General features: G+C 42.7%; 1 protein-coding gene across 1 annotated transcript in view; it reads left to right on the top strand.

Annotated features, from left to right (window-relative positions):
• Nucleotides 1-410: 410 nt before the first annotated feature.
• tspan4a (tetraspanin 4a) overlaps nt 411-13,466 on the top strand; it is a 70,236-nt gene continuing 57,180 nt past the window's right edge. The window contains exon 1 of the mRNA XM_035396157.1: nt 411-617. The gene's annotated coding sequence lies outside the window, so the exon portion shown is untranslated. The remainder of the gene's footprint in view (nt 618-13,466) is intronic.

The following is a 13,466-nucleotide window of genomic DNA, read 5'->3' as shown; positions in this document are numbered from 1 at the left end:
GTCACAAGAGATGGTCATTTAGTCCATCAGGTAACCCAAGGGTAGAGAAAAAACATTGAGTTCAATTAACTCTGGCAAAAGATATTTTATCTTTTTCGCATTTTGTCCATTTAGGACTCGTATCCACATTCTAGCTCTATTTGCAATAAAGATGGCAGTTTGTTTAACTGAGCTCTCTATATTGAACTGCATCGACAACTATTTTTAAAGCAACTCCACACTAAATTGCGCATGTGTGCAATATGGTGGGCCAACACTTTAGCTTGATTTTCGTGGAGTCACTAGATGGCGCTGTTGCAACACCATTCACAGCTCAAAAATGTTTTTGTTAGAATATGTCACATTTTTTGTTAAATCCCCGCATTTTTGGCAGACGGCCGTTACACTGTGGGAAAGCGAGAGGGGAGGTACTGCATTCAGAAGTTTATTTAGAGAGAGAGAGAGAGACAGAGACAGAGAGAGAGAGAGCAAGGGAGGGAGAGAGACAGAGAGAGAACATTAAATGCAAGAGAGAAAGTTAACAGACGCTGTAAACAGAGGAACTGTTCTCTGAAGTTTTCTGAAGGGGAGAGGAACAACTGGGAGAACCACAGACACAGGGACCCAAAGAGTGAGAGGTAAGGATCTTTACCACGGACATGGCTAGCATACGGTCATACGGAATTTCTCTCACTTTATCTTTTTCTCCCTGACTCTAACCCCCCCCCCCCTTCCCCACGCACATACAGGCACATACTTGCTATTCTACAGTTGCACGTAGTGACGTTCATAGTCAAATGTGAACTTGCACCAAGGTGAACGAAAGGAACAGCTTTTTAACTGACAAACTTAACATTTCCGAGTAAAGTGAAACAAATCCAAGAGACAGATCGACAGACAGACAGACAGAGAGAGAGAGAGAGAGAGAGAGAGAGAGAGAGAGGCATGGGGCGTGTGTGTAAGAAGAGCATCTGGACAGATTTGTGACTGGGAGGAGGTGAGAATGAAGATGGTTTAATGCTTGGATTTGATGCGCGGGGGAGAGTTCCTTGGGCAGATTGCTGGAACACTGTGTGTCTGAGTTAAAGACTCTGTCAGCGGCCCAGAAACACCACTGCCTCTGAGCTGATTTACAAGTTGCACAGTTTTCAACGTACGGTTCGTAAAATGGGGGCGCCTCGGGGGTGGTAGGGCTGCGCGTTCGGTAAAGTGGAGGCCTTTGGGGAGCGTGGGCATGTACAGTCAGACGGGGGGCAGGGCTTGGGAAGTGGGGAGGTGAACATATCTTAGCCGGTTGACTAAAACAGCGCCCCAAAGGCAGGTTTTTTTTTTCTCATCTAGACCAGGAGAGGAGAATGCTGTTGCAATCCAATGGAGGGGAGATGGGAGATGGGAGATTGTAATCCTGGGGTGGGTTGGGACCGGGGTGGGGGTGGGGGGGGGGGGGGGGGGGGGCGGGGTGTAGGAGACTGCGAATGCAGACCCCCCGCCCCTCCCATGGACTCCCTGTGCTACCGCATGTTGAAAACCCGGGCTGTAAGGAATAGCGATGACGGCACATGACCAACAGCTTTCACTGAGCGCGAATCGCTGTGAGCTTGCCTGTGTGCGATATGAGCATTCACTCCCCTGAAAGTGTAAGACAGGGAGAAAGAAAGACTAATTAGACCATAGCAATGGTGAGAATGCGTATCCGTAAGTCAGTGAGAATAGGAGTTGCTTGCTAATGGGCCAGTGTTAATAAAATGTGATAACAGATAACATAAAGGCTGAAAAATTAAAGCCTGATGGTTAATTGCGCACAGCAGTTGCTGTCATGATCCTATTGATTATTAAGGCAGGTTATGGTAGTTTATTGATTATTAAGGCAGGTTATGGTAGTTTACTGATTATTAAGGCAGGTTATGGTAGTTTATTGATTATTAAGGCAGGTTATGGTAGTTTATTGATTATTAAGGCAGGTTATGGTAGTTTATTGATTATTAAGGCAGGTTATGGTAGTTTATTGATTCTTAAGGCAGGTTATGGTAGTTTATAGAGGATTTATGGAGGGCGCTGTCGAGTGTTGAGGAAGGTTATATCTCTCTCTGGCCTTGTGCTATTGATTATTAAGGTGCGTTAACCACAGTCAGAAGCATAATGCAATTAATTGTTGAAGGTTTTAGTCGGTTGATGCTGTTAATTGATAAGAAAGGCTTTAGCAGCTTGCATGATGCTATTGATTATTGGGGAAGGTAACTGCAGTTGTCATTAATTGATAAGGAAGGTTTCTGCAGGTTGCGGCGCGACTCGATTGATTATTTGAGGAAGGTCGTAGCAGTTGCTAGTGCGATGCTATCTGCGGTCGTGTCGGACGGGGCTGAAATTCTTTTGCGAAGTGGAAGGCCTTCATCGAGCAATACGCTTTCCGAAGGGCTCTGTTTCACTATCAGATACAGCTGTTGACCCCAAGGATCTTGCGACCCGTGTTTAAAATTTGTTGCGTCTTCCCCAGATTTCAGCTCAGATCCGACGGTGTCATAACGCTCCCGGTTATGGAGTGTTTCTGTTTGTCCTCTACAGTGGACCCTTTCTTCGCTTCTGCTTGTCCTCCTGTTTTCACCTTCAGTAAATATGGGCGGAGGAGAGGGTTATTTATTTATCAAACAACGTGTCCTTGGTTTTCTTTGTATTAAGCTTGCGTCGTGATTTAGCGCCTCCCTGCTACGTCCTCGGAGGCGCCGCCAAGGTTATTTTCGTCGTAAATCACAAGACCGGCCAGCGCCGTGTCCACCTGTGTTTCCGCTAGGTGCGATTTTATAATGGCGTTTGGCTGAAGAAATAAAGGCATGGATGTAAATATAAAAGCGGGTCTAAAAAAATGGCTTTAAACTTGCTCGGTTTCCAGGGTGAAGGTTGGTATTAGGAAGTCAGGAGACTGTTGATAGATGAGCTGAGAGCGCAGTCAGTTTGCAGGGCCTCAGTATTTTCACACTTTAATACAGGCCTACGCTATGTAGCGCTCCAAATAAATTGTACCCCTCTCGGGTCAGGATGCAAGGCATACAGTTGGAGTCCAGATGAAACACACTTTCTGTGAAATGTACGAAGCCACATGCGTCGCCTCAGAAAGACAAACAAGCTAAAAAGAAAAGAAAATTTCAGAAACGGTATAAAGTAACAGTTAGAAAGACTGCAGCACAAAAAGTATGTTTACTCGGTCATTTCAGTTAGTACGTTCAGTCAACTGAATCAAAGACCCATACATGCAAAATGTTAAATACTGGGGTCAGTGCCAGAGATTTTAGCCTCATTCAGATCATTCAACTGACACAACGTTCTGTTACATTTCAAACACTTTGTCTGTAGAGCTGAAAGTTCACTCCGGACCACATCTTGCAGCGGTTTTGTGGCTGCGCTGTGGGGGTTTGGTACCGTTTGTTCCACTAGATTTTTCGCTGGGGTAATGTCTTTCAGTGAGTTAGAGCAGGTAATTGGCCCACCGTGTGTAGGCCATTGCTAGTTTCATTCTACGTTCAGATGAGTCCCGTTTCCATTCCGTAAAACGTTCACGGAGTTTAGAGCGCTTGGGTATCCACATTCCCCCTGGCATCTAAGCCTCAAGGAATACCATATTTAAAACAACTATATTTAGCATAATTGATAATGAGAGTGTATGTATGTCTTCTTTTTCAATGCTACTTGGCAGGAATTCTAGTTCAATGTTATGATAGCGGCTTAAAACTATCCACACTCTTAGCCTAGTAACATGAAATATAATGTTTCAGAGGCTGCCGTGATTCTACAGCGTTCCCCTAACTGCGGCAAATTGAATCGGCCATTATCCCAAGGCAACTGCCGCAGCTCGCGAACAGAAACGTTCCTTCTGGAGTCCCGAAAGGCTGCAGGGTGGAGAGCGGGAGAGGGAGAGAAAGGGGGTCTTTGTTGACTGCCGGGAAAGAAAGCAATCCCTGTAGAGAATGAGAGCGAGGCTTTCTCCCGGGCGGAGAAAGCCCCTCTTTTAAAAGGAATAACATACTAGCATTCCTTTAAAATATTCCCTCCCCTGGTGCTGAGGAAAAAGAAAACGGAATCCCCTGAAAGCAATAATTTAACAAGAAACGAGAGGGGGGCCCCCACCGCCGCCCAGAGCATAACAATTTGGGGCACTCGGGGGAGCGTTGTGTGTTCTGCAAATCTTTACTGTTGGGATTCATGTTGAGTCATGGTGTTGCCATTCAATATGTGCCCGGGCTGTTCCATGTTGCCCTATTACCGCGCTTATTATTAGCAGTGGTTTTCCTGACTGTGTCGCAATAGCGGTAGGCTTTTTACCGACTGTATCGCACTTCTGTGTACACGCGGAAATACAAACGCAGTGCCACGATCTGCTCTCGCTTCAAGTATTCAAGTGAACTTCTGAACTTTGCTCAGTCGCCCCGCCATTTACGTAGGACAAAAGCACCAACACGTACACTGAGTCCTTTTTAAAAGCGTCCTTTTTTACTTTATGGCACGGCACACAGTAATGCCGGTACTTGACGAAAAACATGCCCAAAACCAGCCACAATAAACGGTGTTTGGACCCGCAGAGTGCTGAGGTACCGTATGTTTGCTCCTTGCGGCTAATTCGGGGCTCTGTTTATGGTGGGCGTGACTGAGCCGCTGACAATTGTCATAAACACTGGCTATGCTGGGAGTGGCCAGGTCAGCCTGCCACTTTGGAAACAGGAAAATAAAAGGACATAGAGGGGACGGAAAGAGAGAAATGGAGAAGGTACGACTGAAAACCGAAACATAAATACGGGATTTAGACCGTGTACATAAGGGTAAACATTATTAACAGCTTTATTGGGCTGTAACTTTCTGCAGTAGGGTTTTGGAACATAACAAACTCCCAACCCCACTTTAGCTCGCCTTGTAAACAAATATCCCATAACGGGTAGTAAATCAGCTCAACCTTCACACTTACTCAAGCAAAACTAAAACAGCACACCAGAATCAGACTTAACAACTAGAGTGGGAGGGAGGGTGGTAAAGGAGGGGTTTGTTTGGGATGTTTATTTATTCATTTTTTGTATTTTTTTAAAGTTGCTTGGTAACTTGATAATGACATAGTAAATGATTTAGCCATTGATTTTGGCTTAGCAAAAAGTTTCACTTAGAATCTCCTTTGTTTCTAGAAAGAGAAGTTACAGTTTTTTAGACTGATTCCCAGCAATCTGATTGGCCCTAGCAAAATTTAGCCTGCATTTTATTATAGGTCAGTGGTTGAACTGACCAATCACCACCTCATATCGAGCCTCAGCAACACAACTTCATTATTGGTCAAAAGACATACAGTGACTGACCATTGGTTTATTGACAGAGCACGTCCTCAGAGGGCTGACATTTTACATCAGTGTTTATTTAGCCAGGCTGATAGTATGTAAGGTCTTAAAATATCCGAAACTGTTTCTGCCTATTTGTGTGGATTGAACTGAGAACTGAAATTCTGAAAAGCCTTTAATGATGTGTAGGGTATAATTAAGACTAGTGACAAAAAGAATTGCGCAAGCATTCTTTGAGTGAATGTATAAAAATAACTTAAATATAGTAAGCTGTCATTTGGGTGGATTCATTGTGTTAAAATGTTCATTAATATTGTATCCAGGTTTGAGTGACAAAATGAAATGCAGTTCAAGACATATTACAATTCCAAATGTGACTATTCTTGTCAAATGACCCCCTTATAATGTGTAAATCCTTCAGTATCTTTGGCCAAATTCTGGAACTTACAATATGTACAAACTTTGTTCAATTTTTCTTTACCTTTGTCACGTTTTATATAGCCTACATCTCAGTGCATTCTGGTGGTCTCTTGAAGACCAGGACTTTACGTTTTAAATGTAAATAAAAGTAAGGAGACCGCACATCAAGGTGGAAGTAAAGCCAGACCGCAGTTGCTGTCACTCAAAGTCACCACCCAAGCCCTATTTTGAGCCAGAACCTGATAGATACACCTTTCCTGGCACAATATGTAGTGCTGGTAGGAAATCAGCTAGGTCATTTTGAAGGTTTTCCCAAATAATCACAATAGCTTCTTACCCTAGCGTCTTTTTCCCCCGCAGGTCCCAGCTCACGCCTACAAACATAAGTATAAATATAAAATGCAAAAATGAAGTTATATACCGCTTATTTCACTGAGCTGTGAAAGCTGTATGGTCGTCTGTGTAGCTCGTTGGAAGGCACAGGAATGGTGGCACAGGGTGGTCTGTAATGGAATGTACTGGGTGGTCTGTGCTGGGGATGGTGCAGGGTGGTCTGTGCTGGGGATGGTGCAGGGTGGTCTGTGCTGGGAATGGTACAGGGTGGGCTGTGTTGGGGATGGTACAGGGTGTTCTGTGCTGGGGATGTGCTGGGGATGGTACAGGATGGTACAAGGTGGTCTGTGCAGGAGGTGGTACAGGGTGGTCTGTGCTGGGGTTGGTACAGGGTGGTTTGTGCTGGGTGTGGTACAGGGTAGTCTGTGCAGAAGATGGTACAGGGTGGTCTGTGCCAGGGTCTATGTGAAGCATATCTATGAACTCAAAATGCACAGAGCCTTTGCTGAAGCTAATAAAAATTCACATCTAATGCTCTTTAAAAGAGAATTTCAACCTTACTCTGTTTTATTGATTCCTCCACTGATGGAAGGTTTAAAAATATTGTGGTTGTTTAGATACCAACTTGGCTTAATTTCATGCAATATTAATGTTTTGACTTAAAAAGAAAAAAATTTCCACATTAAAGGGGTATATGTGTATGATGGTAGGATTCAGCATTAGAATGTTATATTCAGCTTTTGAAAAGGTTCTAGACCCCTGTAAGTGATACCTTTCTGACCTTGCTAGTCTTCTGAGTTAGCGTGGAGTTGGTTGTCACTGATGGGACCATCGTGGAAAAATGACATTCCAAAATTACTGAAGAAGCCTTTAGATTTCATATCAGAATGCAGGAGCCCTAGAGAAACCTAATTGGTGTTCATGATAAAATTGCAAGCTGGCTAATATCTAAGAGGAGTCAATGGAGAACTTTAATAAATATTCATCACTCATGAATATGCAGAGCAGGATATGTCTTCCATGCATACAAATGTAATGGCGATATCTCCTGGGGGTTTCAGAACCTCTGTGTGCTTTTAACATGTACTGAGAAAGGTGCGTTCTCTCTTTGTAAATGGACTGGTAAATGGATTGCATTTATATAGCGCTTTTATCCAAAGTGCTTTACAATTGATGCCTCTCATTTGCCAGAGCAGTTAGGAGTTAGGTGTCTTGCTCAAGGACACTTCGACACGCCCAGGGCGGGGTTTGAACCGGCAACCCTCCGACTGCCAGACAATCGGTCTTACCTCCTGAGCTACGTCGCCCCCCTATGTCTTTGTCCTTGGCTACCGGTTCTGGAACGATTAATTTCTACGGAACCTTCCGGAAAATTGCCTGCGCTCTGGGGCCATGACGGCGTTGCGTGTGTGCGGAGAGCAGAGTGAACGGGGAGTCGGGCTCACCTTATAAAGGCAGGAGGGGAGGGGGGGGGGGGGGGGAAACGTGCCTGCAGAACTATTGTTCCCTTTTCAGAAAGACTGACTCAGTCCTGCTGTTGCACTTTGTTGAGATGTGATTTAGAGAGGCACCACAGGGCTGCCTCATTGTCATTTTAATGCGCGCACATTGTTTCTCCTTTCAATTAGTGTTACTGAATGCGGGACCAAAATAGACCTGAAGAACAAAACATTTCCCTTTCAATTTGGATACAACAGTAAAATATTTTGTTCACGCCGCTTGCAAATAAAACCCACTGAAGCCGTGACACCTCTGCGTCTCCTTCCCTCCACTCCTAATATGCTCTCTTCCCCTTTGCCTCATTCCTCCGAACGTGGTTTACAAACATTGCGCAGAATATTTTTCCTTTCACAAGATGTTTGTCCTTGATTCTTTCAAGTCGTTCTTACTATACCCCCCAATTATCTCTCTGCCGTTGCTCATTATTATCCCTTGGTAGTGAAAACGCTCCCAACACTGTAATTACTGTCATAAGAATGAATAACTCTGTCCTCTCAGCCTGAGGAACTTCTCTCCCACACTTGCTGCCCTTATTAATCTGCCTTTAACCCCACCCCCTCTGGAATCTCTGCCCCGCCCCTCCATTAGTCTCTGTAATTACCACCAATCCCTTATTAGTCTCTGCCATTAATCATGTTACTTTTGTTATTCATTTTAGGAATTGACCACACCCCCTTGTTAATCCCATTTTGTAACTGACTCCACCTACTTCGTTCATCTATGTCATTAACCTGTTGATGCATCCATGGGGTCATTTTTGACCCAGAGCGTTGTTTTTTGTCACTACCTCTTCAACTAAAACATTGTATCATCCGAAATCCCATGTGTTCCTTGAGCAATTTGTTCTAAGTTGTCAACATTCTCAATTTCCTATGGGAATTTGTTTAGAACCTTTGATTCCTACTTTCTTATTGTCAGGAATTTATTTACAGTGCATTAGTAGATATATATACCTACTAATAAATAAATAAATAAATAAATAAATAAATAAATAAATAAATACATAAATAAATAAATAAATAAATAAATAAATTAATTAATTAATTAATAACAAGTGATGCCAGTTACTCGGTTTTCTTTCACAAAATGATCCTGAAGACTATTCAAGTCATTGTTGTGAAATTGATTAATTGGATAATTAACAATTAATTTAGATATTTTTCTGAAATGACATTGTGATTTATTTGTCAAATATTTAAGTACATATGTAACCATTAATAAAGGGGGGGGGTGGCTTTCTGGGGTGTCCCCACCTGTTTAAACGTGCATGTTGGGTGAGCCATGCATATAAGTGCTAAGAGTGCCCCTTTTAATAATCTCACCACATTGATCTCTGCATTCCATTTCTTGATTTTTTTTAAATGTAGATTGCAGACATATGGTGCAAGAAGTATTGTGACTTAAGTGATGCAAGACTAAAAATCACAAAACAAACAAAAACTGGAAAAGGCAAAACATAGATATGCTTTCTACATTCTATTCAGGTGACTAATCAAAATGACACTGGTGTGTTAAAAGTAATACAAATTTACGGGCATGAAATTCAAATCATACCAAAGCTTCACCTGGTTGAATAATAAAGTACATAAATCTCCAAATATTTTGAAAAGCTTCTGGCTTTTTCTTCATGGCAAAGTTAAGTTTCTTCCAGAGCCAAGCAAATTTGTTTGGCCAATGGCTACAACTGGGTCTTTTTTCCAAAAGAAAACTGCTATTTTTACTTGAAGTTGGAAAAAGAAAACCATTTTCTTTTTTCATATTATAGCAGACAAATTGCAATCAATAGCAGACAGACCAAACATACATATAGATTTTAGATTAATCACATCACAGAAAAAGACACATTTTTGGAGGCATTCCCAAAGACAAACAAAATGCACTTCTTAAAACATCACATTTTAAAAGTGCATCTGGAATATTCGCATTAAAATGCTGCATCATTGATGGTGTGAGACAAAGATATATCGCCATGTGGCTCTGTATGTACTCCACAATCTTAGATTTGTAGTCAAACAATAAACGTGGTTAAAGTGAGGATTCTCAGCTTTTATTAGAAGGTATTTTTATACATTTTAGTTTCACCGTGTAGAAATTATAGCTCTTTATTCTACACTTAACCCCCCCCCCCCCATTTCAGCATTTCAGGACCCCATATGTTTGGGGCAAATAGCTTCACAGGTTGTTTCTGGTTAGTCGGGTGTATTCAGTTGCTTCCTTAATGCAGTTATAAGGGAGTTTTTAGTATCTAGTCTTGATGCAATGCCTGTTATTGGCATTTGTCAACATGAGGATCAGAGCTGACCACTGAATGTCATTATGAGGCTGAGGGATTATGAACAAGACCAGGTCAAAACCTGGTATACGGCTGGACCTCTCCGGCCGACCAATGGTGTAACTTCATCACTCAGTCACTCAGTCGGTCACAGACATTCGCGTTTGTAGGGCTGGCCCCGCTGTTGCGGTCCAGCCAAAAACAGTGGGCATAGGCCAAACCTTAGGCTTGCCGAAAGCAGCTGTTCGGAAAATGATTAAGAAGAAAAAGCACAGCTGAGCTCAATAATAGCAAAGGGCCTGGTAGGCCAAGGAAGACCTATACAGTTGATGAATTCTCACCATAATGAATGAAAAACCCCAAACATATGTCTGGCCATTCAGTAACACTCGTCAGGCAGAAGGGGTGGATGTGTCAGAGACTACTGTCCAGAGTGAACTTCATGACTAGACCTACAGAGGCTATACTGAATGATGCAAACCACTTGATAGCTGTAAAAACAGGATAGTCTGGTTACAGTTTGTTAAGAAGAACCTAAAAGAGCCTGCAGAGTTCTGGAAAAAGGTCTTGTGGACAGATAAGACCAAGATTCACTTGCATCAGAATGATGACAAGAGTGAAAAGTTTGATCCAAAGCAGCCCTCTTACATGTGAAACATGTTTTTGGGGGTTAGGGTTTAGGCATGTATGGCTGCCACATGTACTAGTTCATGTGTCTTCACGGATGATGTATCCCCTCAGAGGAGTAGCATCTTATTGGCTCAATAAGTTCAAGCAAATGCCTCCTCATTGGACGGCGCTTCATCCTTCAGCAAGACAGTGATCCCAAACATATTGCTAATGCAGCAGAGGAGTTTTTCAAAGCCAAAAACTGAACAGTTCTAGACTGGCCAAGTCATTCACCTCATCCGAATCCAACTGAACATGCGTTTCAAAACAAGCAGGTGTTATAATTGGCTGCAGTACAGGCCAGGCAGAGCATCACCAGAGAAGATACTCCGCACAAGTTGATGTTTACAGCTCGCAGGCTTCAAACAGTTACTGCTTGCACAGGATATGCAACAAAGTACTGAACATGATTATTCATTTGTGTAACATTAATATGTCCCACACATTATGATGCCCTTAAATTGGGTGGTAAAAAAGTGCTATCATTTCTACATGGAGAAACTGAAATGTATAAAAAATACCTTTTAATCGAAGCTGAGAATGTGCACTGGTACCCACATGTGAATTCTTTGATTACAAATCTAAAATTGTGGCTTACAGAGCCAAGTCAAGAAAAAAATGTCTTTGTCGGAAACATTATGGAGCTCACTATATAGCCTCATTATCCATTTATATTGTAGTATATTTGAATCTTGTGTTGACCGTCTGCACCCAAATCTTCAAATGTATTTCTTCCCACTCATGTTTTGTGATTTCTTCCAAGCATTTCAGTTTCAGATGGTTTCTGTGCTCTTTTGTTTAGTGTAATCAATTCTTTAATAGAACATAGGTACTTGGCATCTTCCAGAAAGATTACAGTTTTTCATGAGTGGAGAGGCAAGGCTGACTGGGCAGGAACCTAGTTGTTCTGTGTCTTAGAAATATAATTTCCAAGCTGCAGTAATAATAATTTAAAAAAAGTTTAGGTGGAATATCAAATTTATGTCTCAGTCCATCAACACTTAAAAATGTATCATTATCGTTAAAGAGCCACGATTTTACAAAGTCATTTATCCACACATAATTTAAACCCTGGGTCATTCGTTCCAGGTTTAAAATTAAATTACATGTAAATGAGGGGTGTAAACAGGGATAGCTGTGATGATACACCCAAATGACTTTGCACTTCACACCATATCTTAAGAGTCATTTTTCGTTGATATTCACAGAGTAGAGATATAGATTTAGCGGTCATTGTGAGGCAGTACATCAATTGTAAATCTGAATACCAGAATATTTCAGCAGACTAGGTAACTGAAACCCCCCCTCTCTCGTAAGGTAAGTGCAATAGGGTCAGGTGAAGCTTGGGTCGTCTATTAATCCATAAAAATTAGGTAAATAACGTTCTCATTCTGTAAAAAAGACACACACACACAGGCCTTAAGGGTGTACACTTGAAGAGATGAAGATATTTTGGGAGAATGTTCATTTGAATTGTTAATTTGTCCAATCATCGAAATTGGTGGAACAGTCCATCTGCTAATCAAATCAGTCACTGAAGCAATTATAGGATTATAATTAGTTGGAATGATGTTCTCTACATCTCAGATAATCTTTGCCCCAAAGTAAGTAAAGCCCTCTAATGCGTTCTCGAAAGTACAAATAACTAACTGGGGAGTAAGATAGGATTTTGTTTAATTAAATTTGCACCAAGAAAAGGTGGTTCAATTGCCAGAACAAACAATAACTGTGAGGCAGGGTGTCCCTGGTGTTTTCCTCTAGATAGGGTGAATTGTTTCGATACTATACTGTTTGTTACCCCCTCTGCCGCTGGTTTGTTATATTCCATTTGGAACCATCTGTTTCCAGGTCCAAAGCGTGGCAGCAGTTTGAAAAGGTTCTCCTCGCATGTAAAATATTGACAATTCTTCTAATGTTATGGAGTCCCTGTCGGCCATTTAAAAAGCCATTCTGAGGGAAATGCAATCCTCAGTCTTTGTCAGCCTTTCTGTGAATGCACCGACATTGCCTTTGACTTTGCTAATTAGAAAGAGCGCCACACAAAAAAAACCAAAAAGAAAAAATAGAAAAAAGAATAATCAGCTTTCAGTTTCCACTCTTCATTGAGCGAATGGCTGTGAGTATGCGATCCCATCCATCGGCATCCGGCTCGGAGCTTGCTGTGCCTTCAGTCGCATTTCTGTTACGGATAGCCAGCTCCTCTGCCTCAGAGTCAGCATCTTCTGCCTGCTCCTCTTTGGCACCTTCGTTAGCATTAGCGGCGTCGATCGAAACGGCTAAACCTTTGCACACTGGCTTGAGTGCTTTCGGCACCATTATTGGTATAGAATGAACTCAATGCCGTTTAGTAGTTGACACGTAACATCTTGGGTAACTTTTTTTCAGAGGAGAGCGCATGCTGTCCTGCCTGCAACTGAATCCTTTTTCTGAGGTTGTGGCAATGATTACTGAATAGACTGATAGACTAGTCTATCAGCCTATTCAGTAATCACAGCCCTCCCTCCCCAGTTACGCTGTTCCCCCACACCTTCCCTCTCTCCCTCCCTCCCTCCCTCCCTCTCTCTATCCCCACATTCAATTTTCTCTCTTTCCACCGAGCTGTTCTCTGTCTGCCCATTCGTGCCCGCCTTTAGCGTCGAGGAGGCTAACAGCATCGCGATGAGGACGTCGCTCTTTGCATCGCGACGGCGCAGTGCGGCTGTGCCCTATCTGGACGTGCGGCGCATACCGTGGGCGTGGGTGTTTGTAGAAGGAAGATTATTCCCCTCAATTAAAATCTCCTGAACTCAGGCCCCCCCCCCATCCTCCTAATCCTATATAATTCCTGATTGGACAATGGCTCTGGGATTACATCAGCCTGCAACGTTCGCACGCTCGTCTCTTCAATCGTGCGTGCGGCGCCGTCTGACTGGTCCGTTGCCTCCCCCTCAGCTCCCCCGTTCCGCTCACTCAAAAATCTGCGTTCCACGAAAAAAACGCCGTCT

This window comes from Anguilla anguilla, chromosome 16 (genome assembly GCF_013347855.1).
Source record: "Anguilla anguilla isolate fAngAng1 chromosome 16, fAngAng1.pri, whole genome shotgun sequence".
NCBI classification, from domain to species: domain Eukaryota; kingdom Metazoa; phylum Chordata; class Actinopteri; order Anguilliformes; family Anguillidae; genus Anguilla; species Anguilla anguilla.
Note: the sequence above shows the minus strand (reverse complement) of the source record. Positions and strands in the feature narration are given on the sequence as shown.